At 45.3% G+C, this 16,603-nt stretch overlaps 1 protein-coding gene across 2 annotated transcripts in view; it reads left to right on the forward strand.

Annotated features, from left to right (window-relative positions):
- LOC132388510 (B2 bradykinin receptor-like) overlaps positions 1 to 16,603 on the forward strand; it is a 114,919-nt gene that overhangs the window by 88,772 nt on the left and 9,544 nt on the right. Inside the window, exon 1 of one of the 2 annotated variants that reach the window (XM_059960887.1) lies at positions 7,225 to 10,400. The exons of the other annotated variant lie outside the window; for it this stretch is intronic. The gene's annotated coding sequence lies outside the window, so the exon portion shown is untranslated. Of the gene's footprint in view, positions 1 to 7,224; positions 10,401 to 16,603 lie in introns of those variants that run through there. 2 annotated transcript variants of the gene reach the window in all.

The raw sequence follows: 16,603 nt of genomic DNA on the forward strand, positions 1-16,603 counted from the left end.
AAAACAAAAATTTCACTCCATCTTAAAAGTTTCTTTCCCCAAGAAGTTAATCTGATGAATCATTCTAGTTAGCCCCTACACCCTCCTCTATCACTGTCACTGCACTGCCCTGTAAGCATTTTAAACCTCTTTTTTATAATGCTCTTTAAATTGTAAATACATGTTGGTATTTATGTACTTTTGCAAATTTTATTCTATATGCAGACTTTAACCTCTATTATGTATAATTGTTGAACATTGTTGTGTTTTTGTTGCATGTCACGCCCTGACCTACACACCACAGCAAATTCCTAAAGATGTAAATGAAAATGGTGAATAAAGTTGATCCTTGTTCATTGATGCTGGAAACATGTTGGCGCCTGCTCCCAACCACACCACTGTAGGTCCTGGCTCCCTGACACTGTTTGAGATCCCTACTTGGGATTTGCCAATAGACACCAGTCATGCAGCAGTGGGAGGACAAGTGGGGGGAGGTCATCTGCCACCCTCTCAACAGCCAAAATGCCAGCTAGGAGAGCAAGGTATTAGGTTCTTGAACTGACCTGCACAATCCTAGCCTTACATCGGCAGTAAAACGCTACAGTCCACCTCTTGCACTACCATGTGTATGTGGCTGTTTGGCACTACTGTCTTATTTTGCATATTGTTTATCTTTGCTGTCTTGTATAATTTATGTTCTGTAAGTGATGCAAAAATGATTAGGATGCACTTGGAATATTGTGTGCAATTCTGGTTGCCCAATTCCAGGAAAGATGTCAAACTCAGAATCTGGTTTATTATCACTGATGCATACTGTGAAATGTGTTGCCTTGCAGCATCAGTATAGTGTAATACATAAAATATACTAATAAATGACAATAAGATATATATATATATTACAGAAATACAAAAAAAAAGAGCCAAATTAGGAGGTAGTGTTAATGGGTTCATTATCTGTCCAGAAATCTGATGGTGGCTGAGAAGAAGCTGTTGTGCAGGCTTTGAAGAAGGTTCACCAGAATGCTGCCTGCATTAGAGGACACGAGCCGTAAGGGGACGTTGGACAGACGTGGGTTGTTTTCTCGGTGATGGGAGACCTGAGAGAAGTATATAAAATCATGAGAGTATAGATAGTGTAGTCAGCCAGAACCACTTCCCCGGAGTCGAAATGTCAAATACTAGAGGTCATGCATTTAAGGTTGAGAAGGAGAAAAGTTTAAAAAAGATGTGCGGGGCAAGTTATTTTATATGGAGAGTGGTGGATGCCTGGAACAGTCTGCCAGGGGTGGTGGTAGAAACAGATATGATAGAGCTGTTTAAGAATCTGTATGACATGTGAGTTGGGGGATATGGATCGTGTTAAGACAGGAGATTTAGTTTAATTTCGTCTCATGCTTGGCACAGACTTTATGGGCCAAAAGGCCTGGTCCTGTGCTGTACTGTTCTATGTCCTGTGAGCGCCAGCGATCGGAAGAGTGGTGTTCAGTTCTCACTGTTATCTGTAAGCAGTTTACACATTCTCCTTGTGAGTCTCCAAATTCCTCCCAGATCCCAAAGGTCTCTGTTGTTACCAGAAATGAAGGGTCTGATTGATGGCTCTGGGCCTGTACTTGCTGGAGTTTAGAAGAATAAGAGGGGATCTCATTGAAACCTAGAATGGATGAATGGATGGGGAGAAGATGCTTCCTGTAGAAGGTGATTCAAGAACCAGAGGCAACAGCTTCAGAATAGAAGGATATCCCTTTAGAACAGAGATGAGGAGGAATTTCTTTTGCCTGAGGGTGGTGGATCTATGGAATTCATTGCCACATTCAGCTGAGGAAGCCAAGTCATTGGGTTTATTTAAAGCAGAAATTGTTTGGTACTTGATTAGTCAGGGTGTCAAAAGGTATGAGGAGAAGGCAGGAGAATGGGGTTGAGAAGGGTAATAAATAATAAATCAGCCGTTATCAGACTTGATGGGGCATAAATGTATGCCTTATGGTCTTCTGGGTCAGGGTTAGTGAGTCATGGGCATGCTGTGCTGGTGCCAGAAGCATGGTGACACTTGTGGGCTGCCCCCACCACTTCCTTGGATTGTGTTGATCATTGACGCTAATGATACATTTCACTGTATGTTTCAATGTACGTGTGACAAATAAAGCAAATCTTTCATCTTTAATTTGCTATAAACCTACGTGCCTGGGATACCACTGTAAGCATCTTTTTTCATTGTACCTTACATCATCAAACAAAGTGCGATACAATGAAGTCAATTCTCGCAGCATCACAGGCATGTAAGTAAAGACAAGGGAATTTGACTGTGCCCAATCAGTTTACGAGAGCATGAGAAAAGGCAACAATTTCACCTAGGTCCCTGGTTGAAGATGAAAAAAGGCGGCAGTTTGCGGCAGTTTTTGGAGTTGGACTGTGCTCAATCAATGAATGAGATTCATTAGAAAAGGCGAATAAAAATGAGCAGCCATTCTGTGAGTGGGCTAGTGATGGGGTGGCTTTGGCTCATCATGCTTAGGTGAAATCAGGCTTGGATGAGTTAAGTATCTGGTAAATTTCTTCTTCTTTACTCTTCATTCCTTATCTGTTTGAGCACCATTAGTGCAGTGAGAATGGATACAGAGGCTGTGGTTTGTTCAATGTGTGAGATGTGAAAAATCTGGGAGACCTCCAGCCACCCAGATAACCACATCTAGACCAAGTCCTCAGAGAATGGAGCTCAATGACCTTCAGCTCATATGACCTTCAGACTGAGGAGATGATTGATAGGAGCTATAGGGAGGTAGTCCCCCCTCGGTTGCAGTTGGCTAGTAAGTGGGTGACTGTCAGGAGAAGGAAGGGAAATGGGCTGCCAGTATAGAGTGCCCCTCAATAATAAGTATACAACTTTGGATACTGTTGAGGGGGAAGACCTACTGGTGGGAGCCACAGTAATCAGGTCTCTGGCATTGAGTCTGGTGCTGTAGCTCAGAACAGAAGAGAGGTGACGAGGACTGCAGTAGTGATAGGAGATTCCTCAGCTGGAAGAATAGCAATGAGATTCTGTGGACGTGATAGAGACACTGGGATGGAATGTTGCCTCCCAGGTGCCAGGGTCACGGATGTCTCAGATCCGGTTCACAACATTTTAAGGGGAGAGGGCGAGCAGCCAGAAATCTTGGTACATATTGTCATTAATGACATAGGTAGACAAGGTGAGGAGGCCCTAAAGAGAGATCTTAGGGAACTAAGTAGAAAGCTGAAAATCAGGACCTCCAGAGTAGTAATCTCTGGATTACTAGTGAGGCTAAGAATAGGATGATTTGGTGGATGAATGTCTTGCTGAGGAAATGGTGCAGGGGGCAGGGGTTCAGATTTCTGAATCATTGGGATCTTTTCTAGGGAAGGTATGACCTATACAAACGGGATGAACTCAAGGGAGACCAATATCCTTGTGGGCAGATTTGCTAGAGCTTTTTGGGAGGGTTTAAACTAATTTGGCAGGGGAATGGAAAATGGAAGCAGTGTTCCACTAGCAAGGACAGGCCTATGATAGGGAAAAGTTGCATTCTGTGGGGTGAGTTGCAAATGAGGGGATTTTGGCAAGACTTGTGGGATAATGGGCATAAGGGGAGACATCTTTACAAAATACATAGAACTGTTGGATTGAAGGAAGAAGGAGGTAAAACAAGAAGGGAAGGAATTATATTGCCTCGAGTTAGAATTGGATGTACTGTACTTAATTATTCCTTGTCTCTTGGAAAACATTACTCTGGGGTGAACAGGCTTTATCATCATTATGAAACAGTTGAACACATTCTTTTACAATGTGAAGCATTTAAGTTTGAAAGAAAACAAATGCAGGCTGCACTACTGTCTTTAGGGGTTGACAGATTTCATTTAAAAACTTTGCCAAGTTATGTCAAAATCGAACCTGCCTCTACCACTTCTACTGGAAGCTCGTTCCACACAGCTACCACTCTCTGAGTAAAGAAGTTCCCCCTCGTGTTATCCCTAAACTTTTGCCCCTTAACTCTCAACTCATGTCCTCTTGTTTGAATCTCTCCTACTCACAATGGAAAAAGCCTATCCACGACAACTCTATCTATCCCCCTCATAATTTTAAATACCTCTATCAAGTCCTCCCTCAACCTTCTATGCTCCAAAGAATAAAGACCTAATTTGTTCAACCTTTCTCTGTAACTTAGGTGCTGAAACCCAGGTAACATTCTAGTAAATCTCCTCTGTACTCTCTCTATTTTGTTGACATCTTTCCTATAATTCAATGACCAGAACTGTACACAATTTAATTTAATTACAGTCACAATTCTGTCTTTCATTATTTACATTCTACGGGGCTTTTTGAAGTAATTTTGTTTTTATTTGATAAAGAACTAGTAGGGATTTTGCTTCCCAAACCTCTACACCACACTCCAGTCCAGTTGGTGGTGGTAATGCACCTTTAAGTTGGACTGCCAACCACCATTAAAAGTCAGATGATGAAGAAGAAGTTGTTGCAATGTAAAAGGGGGAAAAAGTCAAAGAGGGTGATGAATACAGGACTGAAGGTATTATATTTGAATGCATGCAGTATATAGAATAAGGTAATTGAACCTGTAGCACAGTTACGGATTGGCATGAAGGTCAGTGACCAGTGGTGTTTCGCAGGGATCTGTTCTGGGACCCCTCTTTGTGATTTTTGTAAATGGATGACCTGGATGAAGAAGTGGAAGGGTGGGTTAGTAAGTTTGCTGATGACACAAAAGTTAAGGGGTGTTGTGGCTAGTCTGGAGGGTTGACAGAGGTTACAGCGGGACAAGGATGGGATGCAGAAGTGGCAAATGGAGTTCAACCCAGGTAAGTGTGAAGTGGTTCATTTGGTAGGTCAAATTTGAAGACAAAATATAGTATTAATGGTAAGACTCTTGGCAGTGTGGAGAATCAGAGAGATCTTGAGGTGTGAGTCCATAGGACACTCAAAGCTGCTGTGCAGGTTGACAGTGTTGTTAAGAAGGTGTATGGTGTGTTGGCATTCATCAACCATGGGATAGAGTTCAAGGTCCTTGAGGTAATGTTACAGCTATATAAGACCTGGGTCAGATCCCACTTAGACTACTATGTTCAGTTTTGGTCACTTATTACAGGAAGGACGTGGAAACCATAGAAAGGATGCAGAGGATATTTACAAGGTTGTTGCCTGGATTGGTGAGCATGCCTTATGAGAATAGGTTGAGTGAACTTGACCTTTTCTCCTTGGAGTGACGGAGGATGAGAGGAGACCTGATAGAGAAATATAAGATGATGAGAGGCATTGATCGTGTGGATAGCCAGAGGATTTTCCCAGGGCCAAAATGACTAACACAAGGGGGCATAGTTTTAAGGTGCTTGGAAGTAGGTGTAACCCCCTGGGTCACCTCAGGCTTGCTCAGCTCGTTCTCGTCTAGGGGGAGCAGCCTTCGGCCCCGCCAAACTGGGTAATCAGCTGGTGTGGATGCTGTGTGATGTCCCCGCCTCGCCCAAAACCAGACAGTACACCATAAGCGATTAAATGAGTACAATTTATAAAGGTTACTATAACTAAGTGATTAATAACGATACAGTATATATGAAGAGAAACAATAAAGAAAAGGCGCAAACTTATCAAAGTCCAAACCACTTCGTGCACAACCGTTGGAGCTCAATTACTGAAGTCTTCTGGCCACCATTCGATCCCCTCCGAACTCCTTGACACGCAGCTCAGGACCCTCCGAGTGGCCAACCAAGCACATCTAGCTTCATCCCCCCTCCTCAGAGTACCTCCTGGCCTCGGACCCCCGCTTGGGCTCCGCTCCTCGCCCAGCTTACAGCATTGCGTCCTCTCTCTCTCTCACCCCCTCGCGCCGATCTGCCCAAAAACCCGTCAACAAAAGCTTACAGACTCAGAAGAAAGAACATTAATCCCCATTTGGTTTACAAAGGAATACTATTCTCGTTATCAGTAAATTAGCATTCCTGCTAGTTAACAAAACAAAGAAGCCCTTTTGATTACATACACAGTAACAAAGAAAAAAGAAGAAACCCCCTTTACATAGGTACAGAGGAAATGTCAGGGTTTTTCACACAGAGAATGGTGGGTGCGTGGAATGTACTGCCAGCGGTGGTGGTGGAGGCAGATCCAACAGGGACTTTTAATAGGTAGGTACGTGGAGCTTAGAAAAATAAAGAGCTATATGGTAGGATAAATCTAGGCAGTTTCTAGAGTAGGTTACATGGTCAGCACAACATTGTGGGCTGAAGGGCCTGTAATGTGCTGTAGATTTCTTATCTATGCATGACATTGTGAGCATCACTGAATCGTGGTTGAAAGAAGATAGAGCTGGGAGCTTAATGCCTAAGAATTTACATTGTGTTGAAAAGTCAGGCAGGTAGGCAGAGTGGGTAGGGTGGCTGTATTGGTAAAAAAATGAAATTAAATTCATTAGAAAGAGATTATTTAGGATCAGAAGGTATAGAGTCATTGTGGGACAAGGGTAAAAAGACCCTGATGAGAGTGATATACATACCTCCAAGCAGAAGCAAATATGTGGTCTACAAATCACAATGGAAAGTAGAAAATGTATGTCAAAAGGGCAATGTTATGATATTCATGGGGAATTTAATTTGCAGGAACATTGGGAAAATCAGGTTGGTGCTGGATCCTAAGAGGGGGGACTTGTAGAATGCCTAGGAGATGGATTTTTTGAGCCGCTTGTGGTTGAGCCCACTAGGGAATCAGCTATTTTGGATTGGGAGTTGTGTAATCAACTAGAATTAATTGGAGAGTTTAAGGTAAGGGGAAGAGTGATCATAATATGATAGAATCCACCCTGCAATTTGAGAAAGAGGAGCTAACGTCAGATGTATCACTAATACAGTGGAGTAAAGGGAATTGCAGAGACATGAGAAAGAAATTGGCCAAAATTAATTAGAAGGGAACACTAGAAAGGATGATAGCAAAACAGTAATAGCTGAAATTTCTGAGAACAATTCAAAAGTCTTAGGATAGATACATCCCAAAGAAGGAGGAGTATTCTAAAGGCTGGATGGCACAACTGTGGCTGACAAGATAAGTCAAAGCCAACATAACAGCCAAAGAGGGGGCTTAAAGTAGAGTACAAAACAGTGGGAATTAAGAGGATTGCACAGCTTTTAAGAACCAACAGAAAACAACTAATAAGTCATAAAGTAGGAAAAGATGGAATACAGAGGTAAGCTAGCCAATGATATTAAACAAACAGACAGACAGACATATTTTATTGATCCCAAGGGAAACTGGGTTTCGTTACAGTTGCACCAACCAAGAATAGTGTAGAAATATAGCAATATAAACAATAAATAATTAAATAATAATGTTGATCATGCCATGTGGAAATAAGTCCAGGACCAGCCCATTGGCTCAGGGTGTCTGACACTCCGAGGGAGGAGTTGTAAAGTTTGATGGCCACAGGCAGGAATGACTTCCTATGATGCTCAGTGTTACATCTCGGTGGAATGAGTCTCTGGCTGAATGTACTCCTGTGCCTAACCAGTACGTTATGGAGTGGATGGGAGTCATTGTCCAAGATGGCATGCAACTTGGACAGCATCCTCTTTTCAGACACCACCATCAGAGAGTCCAGTTCCACCCCCACAACATCACTGGCCTTACGAATGAGTTTGTTGATTCTGTTGGTGTCTGCTATCCTCAGCCTGCTGCCCCAGCACACAACAGCAAACATGATAACACTGGCCACCACAGCCTAGTAGAACATCCTTAGCATCGTCCGGCAGATGTTAACAGACCTCAGTCTCCTCAGGAAATAAAGACGGCTCTGACCCTTCTTGTAGAGAGCCTCAGTGTTCTTTGACCAGTCCAGTTTATTGTCAATTCATATCCCTGGGTATTTGTAATCATCCATCATGTCCACACTAACCCCTTGGATGGAAACAGGGGTCACCTGTGCCTTAGCCCTCCTCAGGTCCACCACCAGCTCCTTAGTCTTTTTCACATTAAGCTGCAAAGGATACCAAAAGTTTCTTCAGATACATAAAGTGTCAAAGGGAGGTGAGAATAGACATTGGACCGCTGGAAAATGATGCTGGAGAGGTAGTAATGGAGGACAAGAAAATGGTGGAGAAACTGAATAAGTATTTTGCATCAGTCTTCACTCTGGAGGACATTAGCAGTATGCTGGAAGTTTGAGAGTGTTAGGGGGCAGAAGTGAGTGAAGTTACAATTACTATGGAGAAACTGAAAGTCACCTGAACCAGATGATTTACACCCCAGGGTTCTGAAAGAGTTGGCTGAAGATTTCATGGAGGCATTCATAATGATCCTTTAGGAATCAATAGATTCTGCATGGTTCCAGAGGACTGGAAATTTGCAAATGTCACTCCATACTTCAAGAGGGAAAGGCAGAAGAAAGGAGATTATAGGTCATTGGCTGGGAAGATGTTGAAGTCGATTGTTAAGGATATGGTTTCAGAGTACTTGGAAGCACATGATAACATAGGCCTAAGTTAGTTTACTTAAGCAAAAATCTTGCTTGACAGATCTGTTGGATTTTTTGAAGAAATAACAAGCACTATAGACAAAGGAGAATCAGTGGATGTTGTATATTTGGATTTTCAGAAGGCCTTTGACAAGGTGCCACACATGAGGCTGCTTAACAAGAGCCCGTGCTATTACAGGCAAGATACTAGCATAGATAGAGCATTGACAGAGCAGGAGGCAAGGAATGGGAATAAAAAAGGCCTTTTCTGGTTGGCTGCCTGGGACTAGTGGTGCCCCACAGGGGTCTGTGCTAGGACCAGTTATTTTCACATTATATATCAATGATTTGGATGACGAAATTGATGGCTCTGTGGCCAAGTTTGTTGATGATACAAAGAGAGGTAGAGGGGCAGATAGTGTTAAGGAAGCAGAGAGGCTACAGAAGGACATTGAAAGATTAAGAGTATAGGCAAAGCAGTGGCAGATGAAATACAGTGTTGGGATGTTTAGGCCATGCAATTTGGTAGTAGAGATGAAAAGGGTGACTATTTTCTAAATGGAGAGACAATGCAAAAATCTGAGGTGTAAAGGGACCTGGGAGTCCTTGTACAGGATTCCCTAAAGGTTAATTTGCAGGTTGAATTGGTGGTGAGGAAGGCAGATGCAATGTTAGCATTCATTTCAAGAGGACTAGAATAGAAAAGCAAGGATGTAATGTTGAGGCTTTATAAGGCACTGCTGAGGCCTCATTTGGAGTATTTGTGAGCAGTTTTGGGCCCCTTATCTAAGAAATGATGTGTTGACATTGGAGAACATTCAAGAGATTTACAAAAATGATTTCGTCTTGTAAGGCTTATCATATGAGAAGCATTTGATGACTCTCTACTCACTGGAATTAAGAAGAATGAGCAATCTCATGGAAACCTATCAGATGTTAAAAGACCTCAAAGAGTGGATCTGGGGAGGCTATTCCCGACAGTGGAGGAATCCCGACAGAACCTCAGAGCATGGAGCTGAGGAGCAGTTCCTTTAGACAGAAAGTGATAAATCTGTGGAATTAGTTGCTAGAGGCCAAGTCACTGGGTATACTAAAGACAGAGATTGATCAGTCAGGGTGTGGAGGGATGCAGGAGAAGACAGATGATTGAGGCTGAGAGGGAAATAGAGCAGCCATGATGAAATGGTGGAGCAGACTCAATAGGCTAAATGGACCAGTTCTGCTCCTATATCTTATGGTCTTACAATGCACATAACAGAAATGATATATAATTTATACATAAAATCTGACCATACAGTGTTAAACTAAGATGTACAAAAGCAAGACCTCAGTGCAAATGACCCAACTGAAGACTTGGCAGAGTTGTGTAAGATGATAACAGATATAGATAGAGTGGATAGCCAGAAATGTTTTCGCAGGTCATAAAACATTCATCAGGGTCTCGGCCCGAAACGCTGGCTAATCTTTTCTCACGGATGCTGCCTGACTTGCTGAATTCTTCCAGCGTCGTGTACAACATCGTGAGCCGGATGTCCGATACTGTACCACTGTACTATAATCTATGATTTCTGTTCTATAAACCCGACTTCATGGAAACTTGGAATTCTCCCAGATGACAACTCCTCCGTCGCTAATTTACTTTACCAACAGCTCTGAATGTTGTTTGTACAGCGGCTCTGTTGAAGTGGTGATGATGTCAGGCGCACTTATCCAAACCACTTACAGACCGACGGGGCTTCCTCTGTTAAATAGTTGAATGATGATAGAGCGCTGTGTTCGCTTCCCACCAGGACGACGGATTTAAAGCCGCAGCAGCGGGTGAGCTGTTTCAGAAGCAAACCCGGCTCAGGTGGGGTGCGCAGCTCTCTTGAGTCAAAGGTTTCATCTGCACCAGAGGATCCAGTGCCAATCTTGGGACGTCCCGAGAAGAGGAGGAAGAAGGCTTCAGCTCTACGCACGGTGAGATGCTATTAATGATTAGGAGCCTGTCCATTCGCCAAGAGGGACCAATGACCCCGAATGTCCCGGACATCTTGATGAAGGGCCAGTGCCTCGATTGGATTATTCTGGTTTCTATGCCCTTCCTTTCCAGTCCTATAAAAAAGGGTCTCGGCCGGAAACCTCGGCTGTTTATTCCCCTCCTCCATAGGTGCTGTCTGACGTGTTGAGTTCTTCCCTCATGTTGTGGGGGACTCCGCAGGTCAGACAGCATCTCTGGATTTCCAGTACCTGCCGTCTCTTGAGTCCCTGGTTGTACTGGCCCCACCATCACGTTTCCCGTGCAGCACCGCAGCACTCCCAAACTTGCCTCTCCAACGCGGAGGGCGAGCCACGGTCGATTCTGGCCTGGGTGAGGAAGAGTTCTTCCCTCCGAGGTTTGGACTACTGAGGGATGGACGCAGCGGGGACGAGTTGCTGATTTCTGGGCTTGGGAAATATGTTAGTGCCGGAGAGCAACACTCAAAAGATGCTCGAGGGTTTCGGCAAGTCAGTCAGCATCAGTGGAGGAGAGTAAATAGACATGCCGAGAGCATTGATCAGGACGCTTCAGTAGAACACCCGCCTTGCCACTCCCCACTGTCCCGGGACAATGTGTGAGTCTGAATCAGAATCAGGTTTATTATCACCGTCTAATATGAAATTTGTTCTCTTCTGGCAGCGGTGCAGTGCAAAGCACTGAAACAAAAAACTGTAAGTAACAATAAATATAAATAGTGAGGTAGTGTTCATGGGTTCATACTAATAGGCCGTCGACAGAGTCCCCCGTCCTAGGCTAGTCCTACAAGCTGTCCCCAGCTGTAGCCCCTCTTTGAAGATCCCTCCTCTCCCAAAGATGAGGTTGCAGCCGGGCTTGGAATGTCTACGGCAGAGTTCATGGGTTTGTGGACTGTTCCGAAATCTGATGGCGGAAGGGAAGAATCACTGAGTTTATCTTAAAAAACAATCTTAGCATCCATGCACTCTGGATATCGTTTGGTAGACGGGCTCGGGTTACAGAACTATTTCCTCTCGCAAAACCTGACTTTAGAATTAAACTGCTATTTTTGTTTTTTTTTCACCTGTCCCTCTAAATCGCTGTTGTTGTCTCAGGGCGGCCCGGGGCTTGAGTCAGGACTAGTGGCTCTCAGCGAGCCGGCAGCACTTGGCAGGAAGGGAGTTCAGAGCAAGACCCTACTTGGAGGGGCGGATCTAACATTTGTTTTCAATAGGGCCGAAGGGCCTGGTCCCGTGCTGTACAGTTGTGTGCTCTCTGCATATGGTGCCCGGAATTCTCCTCAGTTGCCGGGAGGTGGGGACGTGGGAAGCGAGAGTGAAAGGACTCCAATCCCAAATAATAGCCGCTCGCTGCTGGAAAGTCCCCATCATTCAGGTCTGGCTCTCTTCTTGCTACTACCATCGGGGAGGAGATACAGCGGCCTTAGGCCTCACACCACCAGCTTCAGGAACAGTTATTTCCCTCGACCAGCAAGTCCTTGAACCAGCGTGGATAACTTCAATCACCACCACCCTGAACTGCTTCTGCGACCTGCAGACTCACTTTCAAGAACTCCTTACAACTCTTGTTCTCCGTTTTTTTTTATTTGCACAATTTATCATCTTTTGAACAGGTCTTTTTCGTAAATTTTATTGTATTTAAGTTTTCTACAAGAAAATGAATCTTAAGGTTGTATATGGTAAAATATGTGTACTTTAATAATAAAGTTACTGTGAACTTTGCAGGATATCCATGGCTAAAACTACAAATTTGGCTAATTCTTTTAATCTGACGCGCAAAGCAATCGGAGCAACGTAACGCTCGCAAATCTTCTGGCGATTTAAAGCGGAGGTTGATAAGGTTGTTGAAGGTCATGGCGAGAATGGGATTGAGGGGATAATAAATCAGCCATGATTGAACAGAGGAGCAGACCCAGTGGGCCGAATGGCCCAGATCTGCTCCAATGTTTTATGGTCTTGTGGTTTTATAAACCGATGGAGGAGCTCAGCAGATCGGATGGAGGGAAATGGACAGTCGATGTTCTGGCGCAGAGACCCTTCAGAAATGCTGCCTGATTTGCCTCATTTTGTGTGTGTTGCTTTATATTTCCAGCAGCTGCAGAATCTCTTGTGTTGGAGCATTTCGGATCGTTCTGGTCGCCCCAATACAGAAAGTATGTGGGGGCCTTGGAGCGGGTGCCTTGGAGCGGGTGCCGGAGTATTTAATCTGCATGTCGCTTGGATTAAAGGGCATGTGCTAAAGGGAGCGGTTGGATAAACCTGGGTTGCTTTCTCTGGGGAGGCGGAGGGGGAGACCAACTAGAAGGTTATAAAATTATGAGAGACACGGATAAGCACAGTCCAAGATGGTCTATTTGACTGCAGAGTTACAGGAAACGGCATACACTGGAATCTGGAGTAACAAACCATCTTAGTTTTCAGTGTTCCAGGGTTCCGTTGTTTCAGACGGGATAGACCGGGAGGGGTGACTTAACTAATCAAGGAAAACGTCCCGGCAGTGCTCAGATAGGTCTGGTTGGAGAACTCGTTTACTTAGGTTATATGGGTGAAACTGAGGAATAGAAAGAGACATGACCACGTTAATGGGATTCTATTATTGACCACCCAATAGCGAGCGGGATTTAGAAGGACAAATTTGTAGCGAGATCACAAGAAACATTAAGCTTGTGATAGGCGATTTTAACTTTGCACCTATTGACTGGAGCTCTCAGAGATGAAATGAAGTTTGTCAAATGTGTTCAGGAAAATTTCCTTAATCAATACCGAGGTCCCAACTAGAGAGAGTGCAATACTAGATCTCCATTAGGGAAGGAGGCACGGCAGGTGACAGCCATTGGGGAACACTTTGAACCTAATAATCACAATGCCGTTAGTTTGAAGATAATCATGGAGAAGGATAGGTCTGGTCCTCTGGTTGCGATTCCAAACTGGAGAAAGACCAGTTTTAATGGTACCAGAAAGGAACTGGCATGTGTGGATTGGGACAGGCTGTTTTTCTGGCACAGGTGTACTTGGTAAGTGAGAAAGTGAAATTTTGAGCGTATGGAGTTTGTATGTTTCTGATGAGTCTCGGCCCAATACGTCGTCTGTTTTCTTTTTCCGATAGATTCTGCCTGGACTGCTGAGTTCCTCCAGCATTTTGGCTGTCGCTTTGTATGTTTCTGTCAGAATAAAGGCAGGGATAACAGGTTTGGGTATTGTGTAGGGTAATGTGATGGGTGACAGGTGACATACATTGTTCACTTTGAAACAGGGTCTGATGTAATGACGTCGGTGTAGGAAAGGCGACTGCTTTGTTTGTATTGGAAGAACAGGACTGCGGCTTTAGTGAACCTCACATTTTATTCACAAAAGCCTACACTAGTGCCCCGACGCTCTCGGATGATTCCGGAGTTACTGAACGACATGTCGACCAACGCAAGTCGCTTTCACGGGGCCGGGGTTTTGGGAGCAGCACGCTACCGCGTGGTTTACACGGATGGAAGCCCAGTTCGCGGTGCGAGAAATCACCGTGGACAATACCAAATACCATCACGCCGTAACATAGCCAAGAGGTTCCACTGCAGCCAGAGTGAGTCTACTAGAAGACCCGTTCGTCGTACGTGATAAATATGTGACTCAGCAATCTCAGCTAGTTCGGACTTTTGGACTGTCGGAGTTGGAGCTCGCCGATCTGTGGCTCTCCCTGTCCGCGCCGGGTAATACCAGGCATTCAGAGCGAATGGACCACGCGCTGTCTCTGCTTGATTTCTAAAGAACTCTTTATGCAACAAATGCCTAATCAAGTTCGCGTAGCCCTCGCTCACATGGCCTGTGAAAGACAGTAGGTCGGCCGGGCCTTGATAAGCCCAGTCAGCAGAGCGTCCATCTTGCTCAAGAATGCGGCTCCGAACCGGTCTTGTGTTTTTAACCGTGGACTCTTCGGCGCGAACGCCAAGTGCCGAACTCAATGCAGTCTCCATAGTGCCAGCGCAACGGGACGTCAGAGGTCTGTGAACACCGTGGGATCAAGTTGTCGTCTGTTATACATTACTGACACTCCATCAGGGTAATGCTTCCTGTGTGACACGTGAGGGTGCTGCCATTGATTATGAGGCAAAGAGCGACTGCCCCTCGCTGGAGGTCGCCAGCGGCAGCAGGATCCGGATTATGGGACACTACGGGCCACATTCCACAGTACAGGAGGACTTTGTCTTGGCAACGATGTAGACCTTCGCTAGGCAGAACTGCCGGCTTGTGCATGCAAACGGACTTTGAGTTGTTACTCTGTACCCAACGATGACACTGTCTGCTGTATGCCCCGCCTGCCTGCTGGGTAAATTCCTGAACCTCATTAAGCCCACATTTTCCACAACTGGCTCCCTGGTCCACGCCCCTGCACGTAGACCGGACTCGGAAAATCTGGCCAGCACGAAGGCTGAGCTTGCTAACATGGAATTGCTTGGCATTGTATGCAGGTCAAATAGCACTTGGGCTTCAGCCCTCCACATGGTCTCTCAGCCCATGTGGCGGTTACCACCCCCTTAACGAAGCCACCACCCCGATCGTCACCCGTCCCACGTGTTCAAGACATTTCGGCACGTTTAGCAGGGGAGATACTTTTTTCTAAAGTGGTCTTAGTCGGCTGCTATATTATCAGCTGCATTAGTGCAAGAGGACGTTCCAGAAACTGCTTTGAAAACCCCTTTTGGCCTAGCGTTTGCAGTACAGGACTTTCCAGCAACTAATTGACTCTATTTTCAAAAAAGAATCTTAAGATTTTCTTTTTGTTTACCTGAGTGACATACTTGTCAGGGCAGCTAAAAGCAATCACATATCACATCTCCGCACACTTTCAAGCGCTTAAGCCAACATGGGCTGATTATTAACCCAGCTAAATGCCAGTTCGGGTTGTCTACCATTGCCTTTCTCGGCTACTGCATCTCCTTACGAGTTGCAACACCCCTGCGGTCAAAAATTGGCGCTATTTTGGACTTTCCTCTGCCGCGCCCTACCAAAACACCGCAAGGTTTGAGTATGGTGAATTTCCATCACCATTTCATTCCGTGATCTGGTGAACTTGTGCTCCCCTTGATCGTGCCCTTAAAGGCAGTGCCCCTAATCGCACGCTTGAATCGTCAGCAGACATAACAGCGCGTTTTACTACACCAAACGAACTTTGAATACGACCCGACTGGAGCACTTGCTTCCTACTGGACCCGCAGCCATCACTCTGGCGCCTAGGACTATGCTGTGGGTGATGTGCACGAACATTTGCTTGGAAGCATCTGGCAGCCTTTTGCCTTCCTCAGCAGGCAGCTGCAGCTTCACCCCCCGCCCCCCGAGGAAGTACATTATCACGTTTGACCGCAAGCTTCTCTGTTTCTATCTGGCTGTCCACCATTTTCAGTTTTTCACTGGGGAGTTGGTATTTCACATCGCTCGTTAACCACTCGTGTCTGCGATGTCCAAAGCGACAGACCCTTGGTCTGCACGGCAGCAGCACCATATGGCCTACATTATGGAACTCATGACTGACATTCAGCACGTCGAAGGGGAAAATAATTCTGTGGCTGATTGCCTCTCCAGCCTGCTGTCGATGCCGTACACGTCGGGGTCGACTGCTGGTATGGTAACCGACCGAGCAGCCGACCCAAAGCGCCAGGCTCACAGGACAGCAGTCACGGCTCTGCAGTTGGCTGACGTCAAGCTTGGAGACGCAAGAGTTTCTCTCCTGTGCGATGTGTTAACCAGTTGCTCCTGCCCCATAGTCCCTGCAAACCAGAGGCATATTGTTTTTAACTTAATTCACGGGGCTCTTGCATCCGGACAGGAAGGATTCATAGAAACTGGTTGCTTTCAAGTTTCAAACGAAAGAAAGTCTGCAGATGCTGGAAATCTGGAGCAATGCACACAAAATGCTGGAGGAACTCAGCAGGTCAGGCAGCATTTGTGGGGGGGGGGGTGGAGTGGGAGTAATTCAGAGATCGTGCCTGGCCTGCTGAGTTCCTCTAGCGTTTTGTGTGTGTGTGTGTGTGTGTGTCTGTGTGTGTGTGTGTTGCTTTAAAGTTTGTGTGTCATGGCCTTGGGAAGGATGTGGAAAACTAGAGTGGACTGTGTTGTTTGTCAGTGGGTGAAATCGTCACTTTCAGGACCCTCGGCACCTTTTGAGCTCCCTGAGCGATGGT

This window comes from Hypanus sabinus, chromosome 2, assembly GCF_030144855.1.
Source record: "Hypanus sabinus isolate sHypSab1 chromosome 2, sHypSab1.hap1, whole genome shotgun sequence".
NCBI lineage: Eukaryota > Metazoa > Chordata > Chondrichthyes > Myliobatiformes > Dasyatidae > Hypanus > Hypanus sabinus.